General features: G+C 41.0%; 1 long non-coding RNA gene across 1 annotated transcript; it reads left to right on the top strand.

Annotated features, from left to right (window-relative positions):
- The first annotated feature begins 7808 nt into the window (after positions 1-7808).
- LOC105028822 lies at positions 7809-11068 on the top strand. The gene is made up of 3 exons (XR_829422.3): positions 7809-8402; positions 8899-8937; positions 10230-11068. It is a non-coding gene; the product is annotated as an uncharacterized LOC105028822 (long non-coding RNA).
- Positions 11069-16680: the final 5612 nt, after the last annotated feature.

Raw genomic sequence — 16680 nt, 5'->3', positions numbered from 1 at the left:
GCTTTGCTGGTGGTCTAGGCCTAAGATCATTTAGGGCTTCTAAGTCCCTCTGTTTCAGAGCCTGTATGGGGCCTGATACAGAGCCCAGTCTAGGCTCCCACCTCGAGGGGTCTGTGAAAAGCACATGAGGGAAATCTGTAACATATTTGAAGTGGTCTAACAATTTCAGCCTCCTATGGTAAACATATACATCCCTACAGAGCTCCCCATGGTCTATCCGCTTCGGGGTAGGAATAAAAGTAAGGCCCCTCTCCAAAACCTTCCTCTCTATTTCAAAGAGCCTGTAGGATTGGGAAAGGTTAGTGATGTTATAATTGGGAGTTATACTCTGACATTGTTCTCCCCTTACATGTTTAATTGGTCGAGACATAATTTTAGGATCTGAGAAGCAGTTTCGGCCATCCAATGGACTGGATCCCGGGGTTCCATTTTAAAGTGAAATTTGCTCAGTTTGGTAAGATAATTGCATTTATCTATTATGTATTTGTTGAGGCCCCGTAGACAAGTCTGTTGAGGTTCTGCTAGTCTATCTGAAAAATTTATGATTGGAACATACAACACATTAGGGAATTTACTCTCACAAGTTTTAAGTAAACCTTGTACAAACCCGATTCCAAAAAAGTTGGGACACTGTATAATTGTGAATAAAAACAGAATGCAATGATGTGGAAGTTTCAAATTTCAATATTTTATTCCGAATACAACATAGATGACATATCAAATGTTTAAACTGAAAGAATGTATCACTTTAAGGGAAAAATAATTTGATTTTAACTTTCATGGCATCAACACATCTCAAAAAAGTTGGGACAAGGCCATGTTTACCACTGTGGGGCATCCCCTCTTCTTTTTATAACAGACTGCAAACGAGGGATCGGGGACCTATGCAAGTTGGGGAACAATGATATTGATGCTAACTTCTTACCTATTGTTTTCACAGGAGTCAACGGAACCTGGAGGATGGAGGGCTGTCTTGGAGTGCATGGATGCAATCCCATCCGGGAAGATAATCCAATTGGTAAGTGCTCAACATGAACAACACCCTCCTCTCCTGATGGGGTAAGGGGAGGAACAGAATAATTCCTTGAAAGGGAATCGGAATTAAAACAAGGGCTCCGGCCAGAGACGGAGGATTCCTCACACACCAGTACTGGAGTGGGGGATGAGTTCAAGCTAAGCAATTGGTTAGGGATAGGCATTGAGACTGGGGTTAGGTTGGGTTTAGGTACCTCGTGATGGGGCCATTTAAGGTTAGGGTTATGGGAGAGGGGAAGGAGGAAGGTTAGGATTTAAATTGAGGTAACGGTTAGAGTGCGGACTCCGGAAGAGATTGGAATTAAAAGTGTATGAAGGATTATGGTTTTGTGTGCCAACTGGATGTGAGACAGCGTTGGGCCTAGATCTAGGCTTTGTTACTGCCTGAGCATATGAAGATGGCCTAGGGGTCATAGGCAGTGTTGGAAATATAAATCGGGTCAAAGGTCAGAGAGGTCTGAGTTGACGGCCTTTTAGAGGTTTGTAGCATATATTTCAAAGTATCGGCTGAGGTGTCAGTGAACTTCCGCTTATACCTAGTTTTACTCTAGGCTATTGCTTTGTTAAATGCCTCCAGATCAAAGCCCTCTAGCTTCTCTAAACCCACTGCCAGTACTGTATCATAGTGTTCCCTCAGAATAAGCATGTTAACCTCCATCCATTGTGCAGTATTCTGTTTGACTTTCTCAGAAGTCTGCACAGAGGGCGAGGAAGGTTTGATAAAAGCTGCCAACTTTGCTACCTGTCTGAGCATACCAGGGGGGCCTGACCCAGTACTGAGAGAGTGGGCTAAAATCTCAGAATGGTGTATGGCCTGAAGTAACTTAAAGTAACTCTTGGTAAGTGGTAGGTCCAGAGGAGCTTGGGGCCTAAGTACCGTCTGTCTCCCCTCCTTTTTTAGAGTAGAAGTCCCAGAACACTAACCCAAATTAGAACCCTGCCCCAGGCTTTCAAACCGGTTGTAGAGGGGGAGAGAAGTAGCCATATTGGCTTTTTCACCTTGTAGGTCCGGTAGCTAAAGTTAACACAGATAAATATACAGGCAATAACAGTTATGAAAAGGGTCACATTCTTAAATAAATCCAGGAGGGCCCTCTGAATATAGGAAGAGGGATGGGGAATTCCACACACACATATAAGAAAAACAATGAATAATATATAAACACCAATAAGAACCTATTGGACTTGAATCAAAACTAATCTGCTCACTCACTTCAAACAGGTGAACTCCAAAGTAGCCTCCTTGCTGCCATCCAGTGGAGGTCGGTGGTAGTGATACTGCAGTGAGAGGCTGATGGGCCAACCCAAACAAAGGCAGGAAAGTTGATGAGATCTCTTAAAATATGTTGTTGTCCATGTGTTTTTTTGCACTTGATGTGTTTGTTATTTGAGAAAAAAATAAATTCTAGTTGGTTTAAAAGAAGCTCAGTCCCCTGCTGAGGAAAGTCCAATACAATCCTTAAAAGTACATGTTCAGGGTTTTAGATTCCTTCGCTCACAGTTGAAGTGTACCTATGATAAAAAATGACAGACCTCTACATGCTTTGTAAGTAGGAAAACCTGCAAAATTGGCAGTGTATCAAATACTTGTTCACCCCAAATGTACATATGCTAAATACTCATTTTCTGCTCTCCTCTATTTGTACTTCTGGTTAGACACAAACTGCATTTCACTCTACTGTACTTGTACTTGTTCAATTAAAGTTTAATCTAATCTTCTTCCTCTGTCTGACACTTCTCTCTCTGTCTGGGTCCAGTACAAAATTATTCCTAAGACCTCCCCTTTTGTATAGATGGTAATGAAATTAAAAGACTAACCACTGGGTAGGTGTTTAGCTATAATGGGTATCAGTTGTGGTTGGTCTAATTATTTTGATAGTATTTTAGTTTTAGATTTTAGTTTTGGAATGTATCAATATGGTATTACTGTAGAAATGTAACAAATTGCTGTCTCATAAAATGTTGTGTTATGTTTGGTTTTGAACTTAGGTTTTTAACAGTTTTGAAGAGTATGTAAATTTGCAAAATGACCTGTAGGTCACAGAGTTTTGGTGGTGGTTGTGTGTGAGTGAGAAAATAAATCAAATAATTTGAACGATGTAGTCATTGAATGCATTTTGTGAAAAATTTGCCACAGTTTAGCCCACAGACTGCTGTTATGCTTACTGTATGAAGAGCTTTGAAAAAGTGAAGTATAAAAAAATGGGCCCTAGCGATGGTCCTCAGTCGGAAAAGGGTGGCCTGCTCACTTCAGGTTGGTGGAGAGTGCCTGCCTCAAGTGGAGGAGTTTAAGTATCTAGGGGTCTTGTTCACGAGTGAGGGAAGGATGGAACGGGAGATTGACAGACGGATCGGTGCAGCTTCTGCAGTAATGCGGTCGATGTATCGGTCTGTCGTGGTGAAGAAAGAGCTGAGCCGCAAGGCGAAGCTCTCGATTTACCGGTCAATCTACGTTCCTACTCTCACCTATGGTCATGAGCTTTGGGTCATGATCGAAAGGACAAGATCCCGGATACAGGCGGCCGAAATGAGCTTTCTCCGCAGGGTGGCTGGGCGTTCCCTTAGAGATAGGGTGAGAAGCTCGGTCACCCGGGAGGAGCTCAGAGTAGAGCCGCTGCTCCTCCACATCGAGAGGGGTCAGCTGAGGTGGCTTGGGCATCTGTTTCGGATGCCTCCGGAACGCCTTCCTGGGAAGGTGTTCCGGTCCCGTCCCACCGGGAGGAGACCCCGGGGAAGACCTAGGACACGCTGGAGGGACTATGTCTCCCGGCTGGCCTGGGAACGCCTCGGTGTCCCCCCGGAAGAGCTGGAGGAAGTGTCTGGGGAGAGGGAAGTCTGGGCATCCCTGCTTAGACTGCTGCCCCCGCGACCCGGCCCCGGATGAAGCGGAAGAAGAAGAAGGGCCCTAGCGATTGTAAATAATAATTAAAAAAACGAGAACAGTTTCAGAACAGCTGAAATCCTTCTTGAAATACTGTTACTGTATACAGGTTCAGAAATGTGTGTAGTGGGATCTTTCACTATTCTTCAAGAAGGAAAACCTCCAGGTCTTTGAGGGATGCAGGAGGTAGAAAACTACTTTGAACTTCGCACTCTAGAACTTCCCATAAAGGTTCAATGATGTTCAGATCTGGTGATTGGGGAGGCCATAGATGGTGTTTGACATCATCTTGATGTTCATATAACTACTTTTGAATTAGTTCAGCAGTGCATATGGAGACATTATCATATTAACAATATGTGGTTTCGCATTGTCTTACTGAAGAAAGTGTTATGAACCCTGTGGCTCTAGCAGTCTAGGGTGGATGGTACAGAGACCTGTAACATAAAACTCATGCAAATTAGTGTAGTGTAAAGGCACAGTGAGAACAAACGACACAGACAACCAAAGCTACCGTCAAACATAAAACGTTTATTATAAACACACGATGAAGGGGTTATGGAAAAGGGGCTGAGCTGGACCCAAGAAATTAAACAATATAGTCCAAACACCCTTAAACTGAACTTGCCTGCCTCAAGAACCCCTTAGCTGACTACTAACCAATACAAAAATACAGTGGCTGGCCAGTTATATAAAAGATACAGTGGGCATACAAAACCCGTTTTCCTACGGGTTTTGTATGCCCAAGGGCGACTTGCTAAAAAAAAAAAAAATCCCAGGGACACAGGGACAAAGAAAACACACAGGTTGAACAAGGACTAAACAGCAAACAGCAAACAATTGACTAGACCAAACAAATCACCACAGCAATACATACTCACATGAAACAGGACAAAGTGAGATGTATGTGCTAAACTAAGTGATGTATGAATGAACAAAGTGTCTGTCTATCAAACAGGATATGTATCGCAAGAGTGTTGTAACAATAAGAAAGGCCTTCCCTGAAAAAGATGTAGTCGTGATGGCAGCATGTGTTGCTCTAAAACCTGTATATATTGTTCAGCATTAATGGTGCCTTCACAGATATGCAAGTAACCCATGCCATGTGCACAAATGCACCCCCATACCATCATGGATGCTGGCTTTTGAACTGTGTGCTGATAACAAGCTGGATGGTCTCTCTTCTCTTTAGTCTGGAGGACACGGCATCTATGATTCCCCAAAATAATTTCAACATTTGATTTGTCAGACACAAAGACAGTTTTCCACTTGCCTTAATCAATCTTAAATGAGATTGGGCGCAGAGAAGGCGGCAGCATTTCAGGATTTTCTTTATATATGGTTTCTTCTTTGCATGGTTTTAACTTGCATTTGTGGATGCAGTGACATACTGTGTTCACAGACAATAGTCAGAACAGTTCCTGAGCCCATGCAGTGATGTTCACTACAGAATTGTGTCAATTTTTAAAGGCCATCCAGTATTGGTTTTTGGCCTTGTCCCTTGCCAGCAGATTTCTCTTGATTCTCAGAATCTTTTAATGATATTATGTACTGTAGATGATGAGACCCACAATCTCTTTGCAATCTTACATTGAAACGGTATTCTTAAGTTGTTGCACTATTTGCATGCGCAGTCTTTCACAGATTGGTGAAACCCTCCTCATGTTTACTTCTGAAAGACTCATCCATTTTGGGATGCTCTTTTTATACCCAATAATGTTACTGACCTGTTGCCAATCAACCTAATTAGTTGTGAGATATTCCACCAGGTTTATTTTAGCATTACACTTTTCAAGTCTTTTTTTTGAGGAGGGTATATCTGCAGACCGCACCCATTCACGGTTTCCATTGGTGTGGTGTTTTTGATTTGGCGCATGCGTTTATGAAGGAAGAATTACAGGGTCAAAGACGAAGATTTTGGTAAGTGCATCCATATGACAACCTCAGGCTATATATTTAGGGATAGTTAACATGTACACTAAGATCGCTTATATACTAAATTATTTGAATCTGAGATTCGAATACTTTGCCAGTGACAGAACACAGAAAACACGACAATCTTTATAGCTACATTTAAAAATAGCTAGCTACGCAACAATGTAGGCTACTTGTTAACCAGCTGTAGTCAATTAGTGTGCATTATAACTAGCTAAAAATGCATGATGCCCCTGTCACTAAATATATGCAGGCAAGATCCATTTATTTTTAGCTTCATATACACTATGTTGTCATTATTTTGAAATATAAACAAAATTAAAGCTGCAAGCATCATTTAGTGGGTTTCAGCATTGAAGCTACTACTAACCAGAATGCAATTGTTTTTATTTATATCCATTGTTGCAAGAAATATTACATCTATGATTTTTCCTTTCCTATCGTGCCCCCATGTGGCCAACTTGAAACATCAATCACACAAAGAAAAACCACAACCCTGATCATGTGTGTACAATGTAATCTCACTGTGCGAAAAAGAACAACAGATTTTGTGTTATGGCTATTATGCCGCCACTGTTCGACCAAACTGAATTTACTTGCAGATTACATTGCAATAGTTTTCTGGACATTTACCTCAATTGGCATTATAATAAAAGTTTCTGCATCAGATAAATATGGATACTTCAAAAGTCTGACACTATCAGAACAGTACAACACCTTAAGCACCAAACATTGTAACTAGGAGGTTGTTTGAGTTGTCAGAATGTACCCTAATCGCATGGTAAATGTAACTGAATGGAAGTTGGTCAGTCTTCCCCAGTGCAAAGCATATTAATGATTTAAACTTTTGCTTTTGTAGGATAATGATGGGGTCAGAACCGATAATCATTATCATTTTCAAAGGTATGTTTACTTAAGTATGTGTTTTAACAGCAATGACTGAGCAAACTATTTCTTAGAATTGTTTAATTTTGATTTACAGGTGGCAACAATGGCTAGCTGTGAAAAGTCGGTGATAATGTTATTGTTTTTTATGTTAAACAATAACATAAAAATTTGATATTATTTATATTAGATAATGTTCTCTACATTAGCTTACATAACCTCTAACCATTTCTCAGTGTGCTCCACCCTATAATATTCTTTAACCTATGTAAAGTATTATTGAAATTGTAATTTTGTTTCATTTATAATTTCCCCCACATCATGTTTCCTTTGAAAAGGCAGCCTACACAACACAAATTATAGACACACCAAATACCTTTATTTTTATGGCAACATTGTTGTTGTTGCTAAATAATTTCTAATGTAGAGTGTTGCTGTTGCTACCGAAGTTAAATAAATAATAGGCCTGCAAGTTTAGAGCGGTATAGATGTTTTGAACGGTTTAATGAGGATTACAACATTAGTAATTACCGAAACATGAATACATGCCGAATGAAACCATCAAGGATGTACAGTACCATTATGCAGTATGACAGGACACAACAACACAAATAGACATAGTAAAGCCAAAATCAATGACATTACAGGTACCAAAGAAATAAGAATGTACTCACAACAACAATGTTCCTTCAATGCTGTAAGCCAGGTGTCCTTTTCGTACCCAGCAAACACGTTACGTAACCACGACCAACAGTGATGTAGTGGATTGGTAATGTCGTGACATTACCTCCTTACAACGTTTGGCAACATTGTCCGAAGTTAATTGCATGAACACATCTTTCTCACCTGCAGAAACGTTATTAAATGACATACTGACAATGTAAAAACGTACGTACCAGTTTGGTAACGATCTTGCATAACTACAGCTGGAAAAGTTAAATTCCTATTTTCGTTGCTACAACGTTCTTTGCTTACGATGACATTATTTTCCACCACATTGGAAACCATATTCCTAATATTTCAGAGTTCAGGTGAAGAAACAATTATACTCCAATGCACGCAATTGCTTAGTTCAAATGCCACAATCTCTCACAATAACCAGATGGAAGGCATACACAAACTGTGCACGCACGGAAGTGCCGCAGCTCGAGGGTCCCGCCATGTCTTCACTGTAGTACTCCTAGTCGTGAGACGTTTACCTCGGCAATTACATTACCGGTGGCTGTAGTACTTCTGATTTGTTAAACTATATTTATGTTTTTACTCCTGTTGAAGATAAATCTGATTTAGCTGTGTCTGTGAGTTTTCACAAGTGCTCTTCTACTCTGGGTAGCCCAATGTTGTAGCTATTATTGGCAGTGCTTAAGTTTCAGTCGCTATCATAGGTTATTTCGAATTGATACTTTTTTTCTATTTAGAAATATTGTTGCATTAACCTTTCAAACTAAGGCAAGGTACTTTCGGTTTTTCTAATCTAGCAATTTTCCAATTTAGAAATGTTCTTATTTACTACACAGTATACCTAGCTAGCAACTGCAGGTAGAGCAAGTTTTCTGTTACAGTAACCTGGCTAACTATCTACTGCAGCTAGTTAACTTACACAACTACTTAACCAACATCTGCTTAGTTTGTTAAGCCGACATCATTTCTGGACAAAGAACCTCAGGTAAGCTTATTTAACTTCTTTACAAAGCAGATAGTTATCTATCTGACATAATAGCTGAAATCACTTTGGTAGTTACCATCAAATAACATTACCTCTGTAGAGCAAGCCAACTAGCGTTAGCAAGCTACTGTACAGTACAGTAAGTCAACTACTACTGTAACTAGCTTGATTGGTAGTTTTTTCCCCAGCCAGGCTGAGCTCAGTGCAAGAAGTGTTTCACTTTCTGGGACAGAAATAAATATTCAAGTTGAGTTTGAGTACTCAAGGTGTGACTAAGCACGCGGTAATCATCATGTTTTCAAAGCATTTCTGTCATGTACTTTATTGCTGTAATTTGCACTGGGCTACCGAGGGGAACAATAAAATATTAAATACCAGCCCAAGATCATTTTGACACGGAAAATCTGCTAAGCAGATTTGAGGAAGTACACAATTTTGGAGTCATATTTTAACAAACGTTGAAATCCTTAACATGCATTCTCATTCATCATTGCAGCTTTCCCTGACACTAAGAACTACAGAGCAAGCAACTGAAGTACGTGATTGTAAACACAGATGATCAATAGAATAAGGCTGTAACTAGAGGCTTACAAGTTGCATATGTCCAATACGCCTGTTAGTGTTTTATTTATGCAGGTTTAGGGTAAGCAAAATGGATTGATAGCTTATTGATATAATTGGCTTGTGTGTCCTTTAATATGAAGTAATATTTCACTTTCTCTAGTTATTGGGGTCCCCTTAATATTTTGGTCAGTCTCAAGAAAGATATGTAGACTGAGATCATTAATACAAAAATACTAATAATATACAGCTCTGGAAAAAATTATGCAACCACCCCTATTTTTTCTTAAATCAGCATCTCCAGGGGCCGGTTCCGCAGACAGATTATAACTCGTCTTGGACTGAAAAAACAAGCTCAATGGAGTTTTCTATTGAACTGGATTTTTTTTGTTATAGACTAGGCTTAATCCGCGTATGCGAATCCGGCCCTACATGTATGGTAGCCATTTCATTCCAGTTTCTGTTAAATTCCAACACAGGCACACCTAATTTTACTCAATGAGGTACTGATTAGGTGATTACCAATACCAAATCTAATCTAACGAGGAAAAGTCTAAAAAACACTGCTGCGGTCATCACTATTCTATTGGCAGTAGAACCAGCTAGATGGCAAAAACAGTACAAGTAGTACCTCAAAGGTAATTTGAATAAAAAAATAACTATTCAGCATGACAAAAGAGCTGAAAAGAAAAGCTTTGAGTGAGGAAAAGGGTTAAATTCTGGCATTACTGGCAGAGGGATACAGTGAGCATCTGGTTGCTTCCATCCTGAAAATTTCAAAGATCGCGGTTCATAAGAACAAGGTCAAGCAACAGACATTGGGAACAACAAAGCTACAGACTGGCAGAGGGCGAAAATAACTGACCGAGATGACCGTCAACTCAACTGTAGGATGACAACATAAAGAATGGCAAACAGCAGCTGGGGTGAAGTGCACGGCGAGGACTGTTCGAAACAGGCTCCTATGGGCAGGGTTGAAGTCGTGCAAACTAGAAAAAAGCCCTTCATCAATGAGAGGCAAAGATGAGTCAGGGTGAAGTTAGCAAAAGACCATAAAGATTGGACTGTAGAGGAATGGAGTAAAGTCATCTTCTTTGACAAGTCACATTTTTAGCTTTGTCCAACACCTAATCAGTACCTCATTATCATCAACAAGACATTTGATAATAATGTAAAAGTGATATATAAAAAATATTATGAAATAACTGAATCAGATTGTGGACGCTTTCTGCTGTTTTTAAACTTGTTTTCATTGTCTATGATCAGGTGCCGTTCTGGGTCCCAACAACAAAGGAAGGGGAAGATAGAACTGATGTGACGGAGAGGTGATGGACGGCGCCGCCATCTCCCGCTTTTCCCGGTTGCCCATTTGTTCATGAACTCACCCCGGACTCCTTCATTGTCTTGTCTCCAATTGTCACTCACGTTTTTTCAGTTTATTTCTCAGTATTAGAAGAACCCAATAAAGAGTAAGGCGTTAATATTTTTGTATTATTTGTAAAAATTGGCCGTTTGATAATATCTCTTATGTGATCAGTTAGATTTCAGTGATTCGAGAAGGATATACCTCTATAAATGGAATAAGTAATTGTTAAGCTTGGTTATTGCCATTGAAGACCTGCAATTTAATTGCTAGGTGAACTAGGTGGGATTTCTTACTTTATCCTTCCTGTTTGTTTTGAAGTCCCACACAATTCTGATTTTAATTTCTGTACAATTGACCAACTTGGGAGAGTGTGAGGTGGGTGATCAACAAAAACTTTTTTTATTACATTTTCTTGATTGTTTGTAAATGTTATACTTTTTTTTTTTACTACATTTCATATGGGGCTCTTCTATATTATGTCATGTACTTTGTTAGGAGAAAATATCTGGACTGATGATCTAACAGCATTGACATAATTATATCTGGAAAGGGGTTGATAGAATAAATGTATACATAATACCTCACATGCTCACTGTAAAACTAAAGTCTGTTTAGAGCCCTGCTGAATTGTGTTGTGAACCTTTAAGAGGGCATAGGACAGTTGTAGTGGATAAACACAAAGTTTGAGAGAAGTGTCATGTGAGATATGTTGACTGGACAGAAATTAACTTAACTACCTATTCTAGCTGTAGGTATGAATATACAAATTTTTAAGTGCAAAAAATGGTTATGGCATATTAAAATACCTGGTACAAAATATTGTTTCACAAATAACAAATGGGTTGCTTTAAATAAATTGCATTTCTGGTTGTATTGATGTAAGATCATTATCTAACTGGTTCCAAATGTAAGTTAGCTTGTCAGTATGCCGTGATAATGCAATATTGTTTGCTGGGAAATGACTACATGAGCAAAATATCTAGTAGGGTTGACTATGTGGTTTGTGCTTTAAAAAGAGCAGGAGATTATATTGGAATGTACTTGAAAAAACAGCAGGAATATTGGAATATAAGGCAGAAAACAGAGTTAATTCAGTCTTATTTTAAAAATAGAACCACCATGTTAATGGGATATGGTTGATGCTGCAGAGGGCCAGGAGTAGAAGGTAACAGGTAGGCTAGCTACAGTAGCTGTACCTAAACTAAATGGATTTTGCTAGTGCAAAAATAAGCATTGCATAACCAAATAATGCAAACCTGCCAGTTGTCAGCAAATGACGAAAATGTATTTATTTTAATCCATTCTTTACTTCTTGGTGATAGAGCTGAAAATAAGAGAATAATTTCAAATAAAGGAAAATAAATTGCACTATGACACAGTGAGCCATATTTCTTCATTTTGGATTTAAATCATTGAAAATAATAACAGAGGGATGAAAGTACTTGAATATGTATAGAGTCAAAAAATCAATCAATCAAATTTATTTATAAAGCCCTTTTTACAACAGCAGTTGTCACAAAGTGCTTTACAGAGACACCCGGCTTTAAACCCCAAGGAGCAAACAACAGTAGTGTTGAATTTCAGTGGCTAGGAAAAACTCCCTAAGAAGGCCGAATTTTAGGAAGAAACCTAGAGAGGACCCAGGCTCAGAGGGGTGACCAGTCCTCTTCTGGCTGTGCCGTGTGAGATTAAAACGTAATTAATACATTTCTCTGGGCTAAATCCAGAGGCTATTTGATTTTAGACTAGGTCAGAGGTATGACCAGGTGGACAAGGACAGGGACAGCAACGGGCCCCCCAAACCAGGTAATCCACAGGTGTGGACCAGGACCTCATCTCCTCCTAAAATTTGAAACTGAGAAAAAGTTAGAAGTGCATTCCTCATATCCCCCAGCACAATAATATAGCAGCATAACACCTTGGAACTGAGATGGGGGGGTCTGGCGACAAGACAGCAAGGGTGCACAGTATCAAGCCTACTGGTCACCTTCACGCCCCCGGGCCAGGCTACACCTAATTATAAACCATGCTGTAGAGATTAGTTTTTAGTAGACACTTGAAAGTTTGCACTGAGTTTGCATTTCTAACCTTAATTGGCAGATCATTCCACAGTAGTGGAGCTCTAATTCAAGGACCCAATGTGGCATTGTTTGAGAAATAGATTAAGGTTAATTACTGTTACAACACTGAACATTTTAGGAGGATTTACAGAAGCTCACAGACAACTATTACAAAAAGAACCTTAAATGTGTGAACACTTCTGTGCAGTGTTACAGTGATGGCAGACTACGTGTTCTCAAAACTCAAAATATATAAATTCAAGCACTTTCAATGACCCATGTCTATTTATATCTTTTTTCAAAAACTTACATATGCCTATTCATCCAGTTGTCTAACCATAAAGAGCCAACTATGGTCACACCTACAGTACTGACTTCAGCACGGAGGTGTTAAGGACTATTGCAGCTAAATGTGTGTAACATAGTTCTAAAAATGAATTCATTGGACTGTGAAGTTTGTCTATAATTCTGACACTCTTCTTGAGACGTTTTAAAAAAATCCATGAAATAAAAAACATAAAATTGGGTCAGGTGAACTTAGGCAGGAATCGAACAGGGGACAAAAACATGTTCCAATTTATAGCTTGACTATGATGTATATAATGTTGTGGACATTTTGAACTAAGATACATTTGAGAAATGTGTCTTTTTATTGCCTGGTATGAAAATCTATACTTTGATTGTGACACGTCTGTATAAAATCAGAGGATTATTAGGTACTCTGACCATGTTCATCTGCCTAGACCAAGAAGGGTATCAGCCCTTTGCTCCTTAGGAATGTAGGAGAGGGGGATCTGGTATTTGCCTAGGGGGCATCATTGACTGGTATCGGCAGATTATAAGGTTACTCATTAATCTGCGCATCTGTATAACTCATCAGGTCATCTAATGTCTGTCCGGATTCTGTTAGACCTCCTAGAGTTGAAGAGGTTACCCATGTGGGGAAGGACAGCTTGCCCCTTGTGTGAAGCCTAGGTATTGACAGAACAAAGGGAATGTGTTTTATTGACAAGACAGATGGGAAGCATCTTACCACACCCCTTTTTCCACTGTAAGTACTGATGATTGTCATGTATTAAGTTAGACTCCTCATATGATTATTCGGTAAGCGTCTCTCTATTTGCAAATAAACTATTAAATTATGCAAGAGAATTTTGTTCTGATCGATGAAATTGCCATCACAATAATTTGCTTGAAGCATGTCCAAAAATAAACATGTTGCACACCCTACCATAGAGAAGTAGACATGCGTCACATGCGTCACTAAAACCATGTCCCACTGTAACTGCCCCCAATCAACACAGCACGATTTATATTGTCATACAGAATGGGTGTCAAGTTAAGAATACAATTCAATTTCTGGATGGCCTTAAGTAAAAAATATTTCTAAGAACTAAAAGTATGCCAGTTGCTTACAATTACACCCGAAAATACCTGTCTTACCGAGGATGCCCTGAACCTGTTCTCTGTCCAAACATGGCTGACTGTTATTTGAAATCCCCTTCCTCCCAATAACTGACGAGACAAGGAGTATGTCGATGGAGAAGGTAGCGCATAGCAAGGTGCTTGTCAGCTTTTTGTAGGATGATGCTGATTCTGCATATTTGTTAAGCATCAGCTTTTTGTCAACAGTTATCTGGAAAACATAATCACATAGGTGTACAAATAAGTAATAGCTTCTTTGGGTATCAAACTGACTTAGTATGTTCGATTAGTATGTTCAGAATGTTGAGATGATACAATATAGATAGTAATATTCACTTACGTTTTGATCTTTTTCTGGCTCTGTGGGCTACAAATGCATACATTGCTAGTGTTCTTACTTGTAACAACTAGTCACTAATGATTTACAATGTTTTCCTAATGGTGTAAACCTAATATACCATCCTCGCCAATATCATGATTATAGGCTAATTTCTGATTTTCCCAAACGAATAAAGCTAAAACATGAAAAACCTATAGAAATAAAACCGCTTCTGGTTGTAAGAGACTGACTCACTGTAAAATGCTTAATGTGGAGACACCCCCAAGTTATGTAACTATTAGAAGTTAGAAGAACCTTAGAAAAACCTTTTCTGAGATAAAAGTGGTGAATGCTAAATATGGTCACAAGTGTAGTGTAAGAAAAATCTTTGTACAACCCAGGTCTGAATTTCACTTACCGCTGGTTGTGGTGGACTTGAATGAGCCCCTTCATAACTTCCAGAAGGAACTCACGCTGGGGGGTCTACAACAGCAGAAGGCCCCACCGGGTACCACTCATCTCCACTACAAATAGGAAAAAGAGGCTACAGTTTGCACGAGCTCAACAAAATTGGACAGTTGAAGACTGGAAGAATGTTGCCTGGTCTGATAATTCTCGATTTCTGTTGAGACATTCAGATGGTAGAGTCAGAATTTGGCGCAAACAGAATGAGAACATGGATCCATCATGCCTTGTTACCACTGTGCAGGCTGGTGGTGGTGGTGTAATGGTGTGGGGGATGTTTTCTTGCCACACTTTAGGCCCCTTAGTGCCAATTGGGCATCGTTTCAATGCCACGGCCTACCTGAGCATTGTTTCTGACCATGTCCATCCCTCTATGACCACCATGTACCCATCCTCTGATGGCTACTTCCAGCAGGATAATGCTCCATGTCACAAAGCTCGAATCATTTCAAATTGGTTTCTTGAACATGAAAATGAGTTGTTCACTGTACTGAAATGGCCTCCACAGTCACCAGATCTCAACCCAATAGAGCATCTTTGGGATGTGGTGGAACGGGAGGTTCGGGCCCTGGATGTGCATCCCACAAATCTCCATCAACTGCAAGATGCTATCCTATCAATATGGGCCAACATTTCTAAAGAATGCTTTCAGCACCTGGTTGAATCAATGTCACGTAGAATTAAGGCAGTTCTGAAGGTGAAAGGGGGTCAAAGACAGTATTAGTATGGTGTTCCTAATAATCCTTTTGGTGAGTGTATATTGTGAAGCTTTGCCCATAGGGGCTTGGCTCCTATTGGTTTTTGGGCAAAGCGAGCGAGTCTAAGATGTACTCTCTGCCTGTCACCCACCTCACCAAAGAGCCAAACAGGACGGCCCAGGCGTGGAAACCACGACACCGAGCCGCTTCCATCCGGCTCACACTAAGCACATACGGTTGCGAGCTGACCACAGCCCCCAAATGAATGTACCTCAATCAGTCTCATCTGAATCGGAGCATCCGAGGCCAGCCCATAGAACACGCCAAGACCCGGACTCGGCGCACAAGTAGACGCTTTAGCACACACAACGCGATCGTCACACACAACAGTGCACAGGAACACCGGAGCAGCGGACGGACCCATCTCAAATGTGCCGTCCCAGTAGCTCAACAGACCCAACTCACACCCCAGACTGAGCCACACTGAGCACAGAGTGAGCCAACGTGCCTGCGGCCATGTCACGCGAGTGAAATCGGACGAACCGCGACAGCGTTCCCCAAGATGCGGCAGCACATATGTCCTCCACCCCCACGCCCCTAAACAGAGCTGTTGAGGCCGCCACCCCACGCGTGGATTGGGCCCCAAACCCTCTAGGCGTAGGAGTGCCACGTGACTTGTAGGCAAGATCAATCGCCTCACACAACCAGTGAGATGGGCGCTGTTTCGACAACGGCTGGCCCACCTTGGGGCCACCGTGACACACAAAGAGCTGGGGTGCAGTCCGCACCGCGGCCGTGCGCTGCACATACTGTGCCAAAGCGCGGACCGGAAACAAACAATGCAACCTCTCCTCCCTCACACCCGCATGGGGAAGAGGAGAAAACATCCACAACACCATCTTCATGGAACGAAACAACTCCTTGATCACCTTGGGCAGAAAAGTCGGGTTAGGGAGCAATGCAGCCCTGCTGTATTTGCCGTTGATGGCGAGACAGCCAGGCTGCATCGACAGTGCACAAAGGTCGCTGACCCCTTTAGCAGCAAACAAAAGCACAGTTTTAAGGGACAGCATCTTCAACGGAATCTGATCAATCGGTTCAAACGGTTCACACAGCGCCAAAGCCAAATCCCACTGAGGCAACGTCCGCCGAGCCACCGGCTGGAAAACGCAGGACCCGGCCAGAAACCGTTTCACCATGGGCTGACTAAACACAGACACTCCATTGAACCCCTCATGACACGCTGAGATTGCACATGCGTACACCTTGTGCGTGCCAGGGGACCTTTGTGGCTCAAAAGACTCTGCAGGAATGAAAGGACACTGCCTACGTCACAACAGAGGTGGTCAACCCCCGCGTCCTCACACCAGCGGGCAACGATACC

Source organism: Esox lucius, chromosome 1, assembly GCF_011004845.1.
Source record: "Esox lucius isolate fEsoLuc1 chromosome 1, fEsoLuc1.pri, whole genome shotgun sequence".
Lineage (NCBI taxonomy): Eukaryota > Metazoa > Chordata > Actinopteri > Esociformes > Esocidae > Esox > Esox lucius.
This window is presented reverse-complemented; position numbering and strand designations above follow the sequence as displayed.